This window comes from Styela clava, chromosome 12 (genome assembly GCF_964204865.1).
Source record: "Styela clava chromosome 12, kaStyClav1.hap1.2, whole genome shotgun sequence".
NCBI lineage: Eukaryota > Metazoa > Chordata > Ascidiacea > Stolidobranchia > Styelidae > Styela > Styela clava.
The window spans coordinates 3,704,374-3,714,875 of NC_135261.1; the positions used below are offsets into that span (position 1 = coordinate 3,704,374).

Below are 10,502 nucleotides of genomic sequence, written 5' to 3' on the forward strand. Positions count from 1 at the left end.
CGCAATACATCCGAAAAGAAAATGGTCGACAGTGTAATCTTAGAAAATTGATCCCATTTATCCGATTCGTGACGTCATTAAAATGTTAAATATGTTTCGCAGCGGATTTCAGTGGAATTGGTGATAACGATGTTCCAGCGAAATTGGAACGAATGCGATAGATTCGAATGAATGTGGTTAATAGCGATCAATTTAATTCACATTCGTTTAATACGATGAAATATATATATTCTTCGTGCTTTTTATTTTTTAAACTAAAAGTAATTGCACGTAAACCAGATGAAAATGTGCTACTATAATTATTCATCATCATGTCTACCGGTGTTTAAACATTAAACGATTGCTATAAAATTCGGAATGTTCTACTAATGATATTTTAGGTAAACTCTTTTTTACATACGGCGCCTTTTGCTTCGAGCAAGACTCTGTACTAGCAATCGTTGTTATCTAACAAAATGGAAGGATCTACTATATATTTGGAAAGACGCAATCTTTCCGGTTCGTCATTAATCCATTACAAGTTGAGCGAGGTGGGGCATAGGTATTGAACCCAAGGCGTGTAAATTTGATAATGGAGTTTAAAGCTATTCGAACATCGTGGAAAAATTTATAACATAGTAAAGAGTAGTTCAAAGGGCACTCCAGAAGTATGTGTACAAATATGGCGGTAACTAATATTGTTTGCCTACTTTACATCAAGTTGTGTAAAGGCATGGAAGCCTATGGGCAGGGGGTATATTCATTTGGCTAACAAAAACAGTCCCCGAACTCGTAGTAGAACTAAGATAAGGAAAATCGGAATAAAATTATGGCCTAACCCTAACCTGGTACACATACTAGGGGAGTACCGTTCAAAGAGCCCTCTCATCTCGTCGGTCTGGATAGTAAAAATTGCATTGCGCGTGCTGAAAATCTTCTCCAAAACCAATATCACATGAAATGTATTAATTAAAATGGTTTGTATTCAAAATGTATTAAAATCACTAGAGCTATTTTTATTTGTGGTTTAGTGAACAGCATATTACAGACAACAGTTTTTTGTGCGATGTCTACAAAGCTAGCATTTAAAATCCGAGCAAAGTAATTATGCTAAATGATGTCATGAGAAATTGAGCAAAACTAATTTGATTTGAAGTTTTGCCTCTAAAAGACTATTGGCTTATTGTTTCTCTTCATTGTATAGAGTAAATTGATTTATGAAAGTCAAGGGCAACTTTAATAAACTGTTTTTAAAATTACATTCTCAATTCATTACAAACTCGCTTACCTCATAGTTCAAGTAGTTAAATTAACTTTTTGTGTATATTGTAATATAGCAAGCCACAAATAAGCCGTTTCTCTAAATTTGTACTCAAATTATTATTATGCTGCGTGAATGGTACATTAAGTTATCGTGAATTTTCATTTTTATTAACACAAAACGAGTAATGAATACACAAATTCTGTAGATAACTGTCAATTAACTTGAGAGTTCAACAGTTTTGGTGCGTTTTGGTTTCGTCATATATGTTATTAAAATTTGAAGATGCTTAGCCAATCTGTATAATTTAGAGAGTTCACCAATGTGTTGAGTTCATTCAGAATTTTGATGTCCTAATTAAATTTGTAATCCGCGTTTCGAAAATAAGAGTAGCATTACGTTGCTGCATACTTCATTTCACTAAACCTGAAGAAATGCTGTTATTTAAATGAATATGCAAAATAATGACTACGATATATTACCTGGAAGCTTCTAGCAATATTTAATAAAATTCAATTGAATGAAATCGCCAGACTAAGAAAAACAATATATGTTTCAACCCATATTTTGAATTAGTTGTATAATATAATATTTGAGAAAACACTAGAATATTTTATTTCATAGTGACAACGGTAAAAATATAGATAATTTATATCACTGCTTAAAAGATTAATGTACTACTTATGTGTATCTTGTGTAATTGATCGACTAATAAGTTCTAAAGCTAAATCATTAGATTTGAGAGCAATAAAAACGATTTCCATATCCATATGTTCCTGACTAGGTCAATATTTTTTCTTTAACTACTTGTTTGCACCCACGTGCCTTTGTGTTTTGAATTGACTATAAACTATGTCGGAATTAACAAAAGAATTCACAAAAATATTTTAGTATTATATTTTGTACAACCAACTATGGGAGAATTCTTTTTAATAAAGTAAATTCTCAATGTGATGAGCAATATTTTTTAACAGATTTTCCCAAGAATGCTATAGAAATATTTATTATTCATGGCCTATTTCTCGGAATTTCTATTGTCTGCTCGTTGGTGTTTATAATGTCCCCCTGGATTGAATCACAACGAAACAATTTGTCGGAAGATTAAAATCTGGACAGTCGTTTTTGTATGAATAAATCATAAATCAAATATTTTGAATTCAAATTCTATATTTGGAACGTTTGTTGGTCACAAATTCTAGATATAATTTTTATTGTCTCGCCATATAAAAAAGCAACATGTATTAAATGTATTCGATATAAAAAGTTAATTGCCGTCTGGTAGGTCTCTGAATTTCTGATGTATTTTAAGCATTTGCGACAACATCACGAGTCATGCGGCATGTGAGAAATTGACAACTAAGCAAATTCTTCGTCAAAGTATGAACATACGTTAAAATCCAAAATTCCTAAAATGATGTACATGATATAAATCACTTTTAGATTTTAGAATGCAGTTTCGATTTCATTTATGGCTAAATTTTTGAAGCTCCAGAAGTATGGCGCACCAAGTTGGTGCACAACCTGAACATATTATGTGTACCAGGTTAGGGTTCAGGAGTTGCGCCATCTTGATGCACATACTTCGGGAGCGCCAAATGTTTTTTATTAAGTCTTACTTTATAACTATAATAGAATATTTCTTTTAACTTTACTTATATAAAAATCCAACATTCGTTCACTATAGGTAATATTTAGCTCAATAACTTCACTTTTACAATATATATCCATCGCTATGCATAAATATTGTAATCAATACACTTAAGCTGGTAAGAAGGAAAAAAAATCCTTTTTAGGTATGTATTGTTGGCAGTTATCACAGATTATATATCGTTTATATAAACGCGTCGCCGATTACAATTTCTCACTGGAGTGCGCATACAAAACATTAATAGTTTGGATTCTACTTGTAAGGCTCAAACGTAATTTCCTAAAAATATAAAATAAAATATTCAGACGATTGGTAGGGAGCCAACTTGTAGATAAGTTGAGTACAGTCGTTAAACTGACTGCTGTAAAACATGATGCCACAGAGGCTAAATGAGTGCAGTTTCGTGCATCAAAACACTTTTCATTTTTTTTATATTTGTCCAAAATGACTGTGTTTTGTCCAAAAATGACTGTGTTTAATCCAATTCTTCGCCAGCGAGTTTAAATAACCATTCAAATATATCCCTAAATTTTATTATGATTTTAAAATTTCTTTCCTGTACTAGATTTGAGTGAGGGTATAGCGAAATGTCTGTTCGCTAAGGAATTGTCTGAGGAGGTATCGTTTTTTTCGAGATGCGACTACTTCTGTCGAAAACCCTACATTTTACATAAAACACTGTATTTTATTAGTCATAGCCTATTCTGTTTATTCTAGCTCCTAACGCCGTTATCGTGCAACGGATGATGGAACTAGTATATTGAATTAATTGTTATCCTCTTCCGCAAATCTTAATAATATGAATAGTTCGAGAAAAGGCTATGAGTATTCGGAGTAAAACCAAATATTCAATAGAAACTCGCGCTTATTTCTCATGAATTTTAACAATGAAGCTAGTCATCTTTTGCACAATGCATTGGTTATGTGACTGCATGTTTACTCCATAACGTCATTCCATTGCCCATTCTTAGTAGCATGTTTATGAAAAGTTTAAGGAAAAACAAATATCCTTACCGGCATTTCGCCATTTGCAACATGTTCACCAGCACGTCTGAATAACACCAAAAAATATCCTACGTGTAAATTTGATGTGTAATCAACGAGTAATCAATTGCCAGCGCCCAATTCGGTAAATATAATTTGCACGTCATAATTCTAATTGAAAACCCCAAAATTGTTTTCCAGACATTTCAAAACATATGCAAAATTTTATCCACTTCTTTCCCAAATATAAAATAAGAGTTTCTCGTACGTCGACCAACAACGATAAGATGTGTAGCATATGATAACATTCTAATTTTATACGGCAATCTCATTTGGGTAATTTTGAGATAACAACCTTAAAACGCCTATTCATCCAAATGACGTATGACAATTATTATACGACCAAGACAATTCTTATCATGGGATATTTGTATAAATTTAGGCTTGGGGTGAATTTTGCGGCTACATGTTTTGCGGTGAAATACACTATCAAATGCATAAATATATACGAACAAATTTTAAAAAATATTCATCGTTGAACACATTAGTTTTGTCTGAATAATTTTTAATCATTTAGTTTGTTTTTGAAATGGCTAAATTGGCCGAAAAAGTGGATCCCGTAACTGCCGTTGAATGTGGTGGCCAGCCTCAAGCTCACGATTTCTACCCTAATGTGACATAAAGAACGAAGGGCGATTCTTCTGACAATACGTGTTTTGTGATTCTCAGTCAAAATATACCATTTGCAAATGATCAAAGGATCTTGTTATGCTACTGCGAAAATTAATTTGTCACACTGATCTATATCTCGAAACGAACTTGTAACAACAGTGAATTGTGTAAACATCTAAACGGTATTTGGGTTTCTGGAAACAGTCTTTCTAAGTTTCTTCAGAAAGTCTCGTAAGCTTGACGATGCCATTTTGATGAGAATTATTAAGTGCGTAATATGTACAATTTGCTTTGTCTCTCAAAACACAATATGATTTAAAACGCGCGTCATCTCTAATAATTTTATTTTCTTGATTTGATTTTGGCTTCGCTGTACTATTTTCAATATTCGTTATTTATAAACACGACGTAATTTAAGTTTTCATGTAATCCCTAAAAGCCTTGAAAAATATTCTACTGCTAATATAAAATTTTTAGCCTACATTGCGGCAATTGTCTATTCCACTTAACCTAAATGTAAAATGTGGAGTTAGTTAACCATGTTTTCCGTGTTATTATTGTTCCAATAAACATTGCTAAACCAAAGTGCATAACATATGTACTACTCAAGTATTTTATGAGTAGTGGTGTGTACATTATCAGAATAAAAACTCCAATTTTCTTTGATTTCTTCATGTTTCGATTTCAGAGCTTCCAATTAATAATCTTTGGGCGTGGCATTTACTCATAATTCTTGTTTGTATATAGAGTTGGGCTTTATTGCTAACTTATTCAAGCCCATCAAATAAAAAAAATATTTCACGATTACATCATTTACATTTTATTTCCGTCTTGCGGTTAGTTTATTTTAACGTATATATTTTAAAACACAATTATATAATATGATGACATTTTCCATTTTGTTCCGATTGAGAAAAGAAACTATGATAGTCGAAACATGTCACGTGTTTAATAGATATTGAAGAAGGTTTTAAGTGAAATATTTAAAGATTATGAACATAGTTATAAGAGGACGTTTTTGGCGCGTGGTCGACGAATTTTATCATCATCATCATCATCACGCCGCTATATTGGGCCCCGAATCCGTTTTAGTTTCGTAATTTTTGAAACTGCAACATATCTCACCTGGATTGCAATGATTAGAAATGCTCTGCCTATTGACACGACAAATGTTTAAAAGTCACCGGTACATTTTTGTCACAGTCGTAACTTTACAAATAAAAATACCGCGTCGATTGTGATTTAGGAATTTGACAAATTTCATTGCCTGAGAAAAGCTTATGCTGAATTGTAAGTTGGTGATGTAACTATAGACGTATAGGTATTTGACATAAGATATTACCAATTTTCACGAATAAAGCGCGTATAGAATGTCTTCAAGGTAGTTCGAGTTTAAATTTAGAGTGGAATTCCCGTTCCACTACTGAGTCATATTATGAAGTTTCACTTTTGGTAATTTTAGAATGAGAAAAATTCCCAATTTTCTATCATGAAAAGGATATCAATCATTTACCTATATGCCTGAAGAATTCAACTCAGGAAATAAAGATACCAAAAACCAAAGTTACGATTGTTTCTTGTGAGATTTTGTACGTTTCGAAATTCAGCATGATCATGTTTCAGCATTTCATGTTGAAACCATTGGCTTCAGGCCCTAATAACCTTCAATTCTGCAATGGATATTTAATACAAAACTAATCTTTACTTGGAATAAGTAAATATGAAAGATGTTCATAGTGGTTCATGTTATACACAATATACACACGGTCTACAATATTTGAGATAGAATAAACGTCCACACTCACTGAAGTCGACGAGATTTTTACATCATTTCAGTTGTCTAATAAACTGAGAAAATTCAGGGTACGGAAGGTGTGACGGCAATTAATTGGTGGTAGCGACTAAACTTGTACAAAACAATGTTAGAATAAATAATATTATAAATTATGCGCCTTTGTCGCGCAATTATGCATGTAATTGTATGCCGCTCGACATTTGGAATATTTATAAATAATGTGTAGATAGAATGTTTTTAAGGTTGAGTTTCATTTCTACTTTGCGTTACATTTTTGAACGCTGCCCTCGCATAATTTTTTTTTATCAAGTATCGGTGATATGCTTCAGAAAATCTTTATTCTGACAATTTAATTGCGAGTGAATTAAATATTTGAGTGACCTTTTCAAATCAAGTCATATTTATTATTTTCAGGACAGATTAACTATCATGAAACATTAAATATATATATATATCTATCAATGTGGCCCAGGACATGTTTTAGTTGTTTTAAAATTATTTCGAGTAACTATCAAATTAATTTTGTCTTTGCAATAAAAACAAATAAACAAATGTAGCTTAAAATATATCAGTTTGCTCTGTGTGTGGCAAACGTTCTTTATTTTGTCCATGGTTATAAGTAGCCTTTCTTGCGTCAGGTTACGGTGTGTTGCTCTTCGGGGCATTTGTCGTTCAGGTTTCATAAGTTTGAAAATCCAAACCAAACAAATGTTTACGTCGAAGACGAATTTAGCTTGTTACGTGGTAAATTAGGTAATTTGTTTATAAAGTGTCAAGATCTATCATCTTCAAAATTGACCTGGATATCTGTTTTCAACAAATTTGTCATTTTGGAAGAAGCGCCAAACAAGACTTACAGTATGTTCTAGAGGTGAGGGCTAGCAATTCTACGAGTAACTTACGTCAAATCTCGCAAAAGCGGCTATCATATGTTCACGATTTATACATAATTCATGCAAATAGATCTTAAGTTTGCAACATCGTTAAATGACTCAAGTCTGGGTATGTTTGTTTCAAAGCCTAGTTAAAAGTATAAAGTATCCGAACCCGCATGCCCCCTGAGTTTGGGAAATTTTTGAAATCCGTGCGAATTTGATAAACAAATACAATTGCTCTGAATGACTAATATTTTGTAGGCCTATAAAGCAGCAAAGGTTGGCGCGAAGGGGTACATAAATGCTCTTCTTTAAAAACGTATATTTTCATTCGATCAATTGAGAAACTACCATTTGAATAAAAATCTGTAATAAGAAAATATTTGAAATAATAAATCAAAACTGAAACAGTTTATTATGATACTCGGTGAGTACAACTGTATACCCTTTTGTTAAAACATCTCAATATTAGTATTTTATAAAACTGTTCTTGTGTTAGAGTTTTTCTTAGTGAAGACTCGGGATCAAATGATGAATTTCAGTATGATGAATATCTTAAGTAACTCCTAAAACCAACTCCAATCGATAGAATAGATCAATAGAAGATATCTTGAGCTTTATATAATTAGGAATTGGAATCTTTAGTTTCAAATTTTAATATATAAGTATCTATAAGCTAAAGCATCTTATTAACCTGGAAACCCTAAATTTCGAGCAATATACATTGATGGCATATAGTACTGTAGAACCAGTGGCATTTGATACCTTTATGTACATAGTGCGATTTACTAGTTAAGTTATTATCCCAGCTTCCGAAATCTGACACAAAATCTTGATAAATACTTTCCCAGTATTTCTAAAATTACAATTCTATACAATTCTAAAATAATAGTGTTATACTTTTTAATTACGAAGCCAAAGAGATAAATCGTAATTTTGAAGACTAATTAATAAACGAATTAGGAATTAGTTTGGATATTCAATTCAAAATTTCACAAATTAGAAAATTAGACTTTTTAAATAATATATCTTCACGTGGGAAAGTTGTTACTTTACTTGTCACATTAAATGATTAGAAACAAATGTTTGTCACTGCCTTCCACTGACGTCGATTCACACCTGTGAATCAGCTACCTGTTCCTGTTCTGTGAAATAGATACAAATTGTAGGGTCGTCACTGTCGGAGTAAATGATGTTAACCAGACATTAAATATTCTGTACAAACATAAATTGCCACGCGTCTGTACTGAATTCATTATTGGCTTAACTCATTCACATGTATGCCATGTATTTCAGCATGTATATACTCCTTATGCGAAACTACTTGGGCGTTCTCATCAGCTACGTTTGAAAACATTTAAGTATTCAATGTAATTTAATTATCTTTCATGGATATCGAATTTGGAGATTTGGCCTTGTTTCAGTGTTGAAAAAGTGACCCCACTTTCGAGTCTAATGGCGATTTCAAACGTAGCAGCCTCACAGGTTCGAGTGTCTGCGTGTCATAATACCAGTTCCGGAGGAACGCCTCGCGGGAGAGCCCGGTTTTAATTTATTGACGATTGTCTATAATTTTATGTTCTGTATAATCCTTTGATTGATTTTAATATTCGACGCGAAAGTAGTTCAAAAATGCTACTGAATATGCCTATAAATAGATGAATTACATTTCTATCAATAGGTGCAATAAATTACTATACATATACGTAATATGTATGAGTTTACAAAACAGTGTATCATTATTGTAATTCAGTGGTTATTTTGTGTTTCGTGCCGCAAACTACCTATATTCGGTTTTAAAACTATAAATATCAGGTTGGAGAAAGTGTCTGAACCGCTACGTGCATTGTTTAGACAATGTTTAGACTAGTTCAACGTAAATGTTTATAGCGAATATGAATTTTTAATTTATAAATAAACTACATGCGTATAGCGTAGACAAACATTTTATTAAAACGCAAAAAATCCGCAAAATCACGCCATTTTTCAGAAGTGAAAACGTACAATGCACGGTTGCTATCATAATTTTTTTTTGTTAAGTAGACAAACATTGGGTCATAATATCTGTAAGTCTTGTTATTGATGCATTTCAGCTTTCTCTCCAAGATTTTTCGAACAAAAAGATCGTTCAGACCTTCAAGTTGGAGTGATACCTCTACATCTGTTTGTCCTAATAAAGATGTCTATAGATAAGGTTTGAAGCTATATCTAATTAGTTCAATATCATTGGAATAATAAGTCATAGAAATCTTCTCTGTGAGTTATGGTTTTCGTTTATTTAAATATTGTATTTGTATTAAATATCACAGATCATGTCAAATAAAGTATAACAAACGCTTTTTTTAGCAAAGAAAGTAACACATCCTCTTTATGGATTTCGTGTCCAGACACTTCTATGAGTCATGTTAGGGTTAATGTATTAACCAGAACATCTACTTGAAGTACAGACCGCGAATAGATAAAAAGAAGTTTGAACTTTAATTCATCGTGACCAACTTGTCACTTGGTTGATATATTTATGTATACAGCCAGAGCATCAGGAAATACTTTATCACGGTAAATTTCTGGTTAGTCGAAGTTTCAAGTGGTTTGTACTTGAAGTTTAGGAGAAAAGGATTGGAGCGTATCGCCTGTAATACCTTCAACCAGATTTAAAAACCCCAAGGAAATTTTTATAATTTTATTTTCATCTTGGTTGCGTCAGGATTTCTACGCTTAGCAAACGAAGTAAATTTTTTCTTCAAATCAATTCTAAGCCGATCACACTGCTAATTTTGATAAACACTTTTTGGATCCTATTTCCCTCATATTATGTCCATTTAAAATCTTGAGTCATTAGTTAAGGTTATTAACAAACCAACTTTTTGATATAGGTAAAATGAAAAATTGGAAATTTTTTATTTTGTCTTGCATTCTGCCGACACATATGGTATTTATTAAAAAATATCTCGGACGATTGAAATCTATTGAAAGTACTTGAGAAACTGCTTTGGATGAACAGCCAAAGGAGAAAAAGGATAATATACGGGTAAGTAATATTAAACGCGTTTTAGACTGAAAGGAATGTAGAAGACCAGAAACTGAATTAAGAGCTTGTTTCGATGATCACCCAAGTTGATTTTTCACACACAAAGTAGAAACAGATTATGTGATGGTCTGCAAATAGCACATTCAATTTATCCTTTGTAAAACATACAGATACAAGAATGCATTATTGACTGGTTAATCTTGAGTCTAAAGCATGCTCTATCCATGTGAAACAAAGTCTCTTGTCTTGATTATAAAATA

General features: G+C 32.2%; 1 long non-coding RNA gene across 1 annotated transcript in view; it reads left to right on the plus strand.

Moving 5' to 3' along the window:
• LOC120329333 (uncharacterized) overlaps nucleotides 1–9,410 on the plus strand; it is a 29,665-nt gene extending 20,255 nt beyond the window's left edge. The window contains exon 3 of the long non-coding RNA XR_013479601.1: nucleotides 9,308–9,410. This is a non-coding gene — a long non-coding RNA (uncharacterized LOC120329333). The remainder of the gene's footprint in view (nucleotides 1–9,307) is intronic.
• The last annotated feature ends 1,092 nt before the right edge of the window (nucleotides 9,411–10,502 follow it).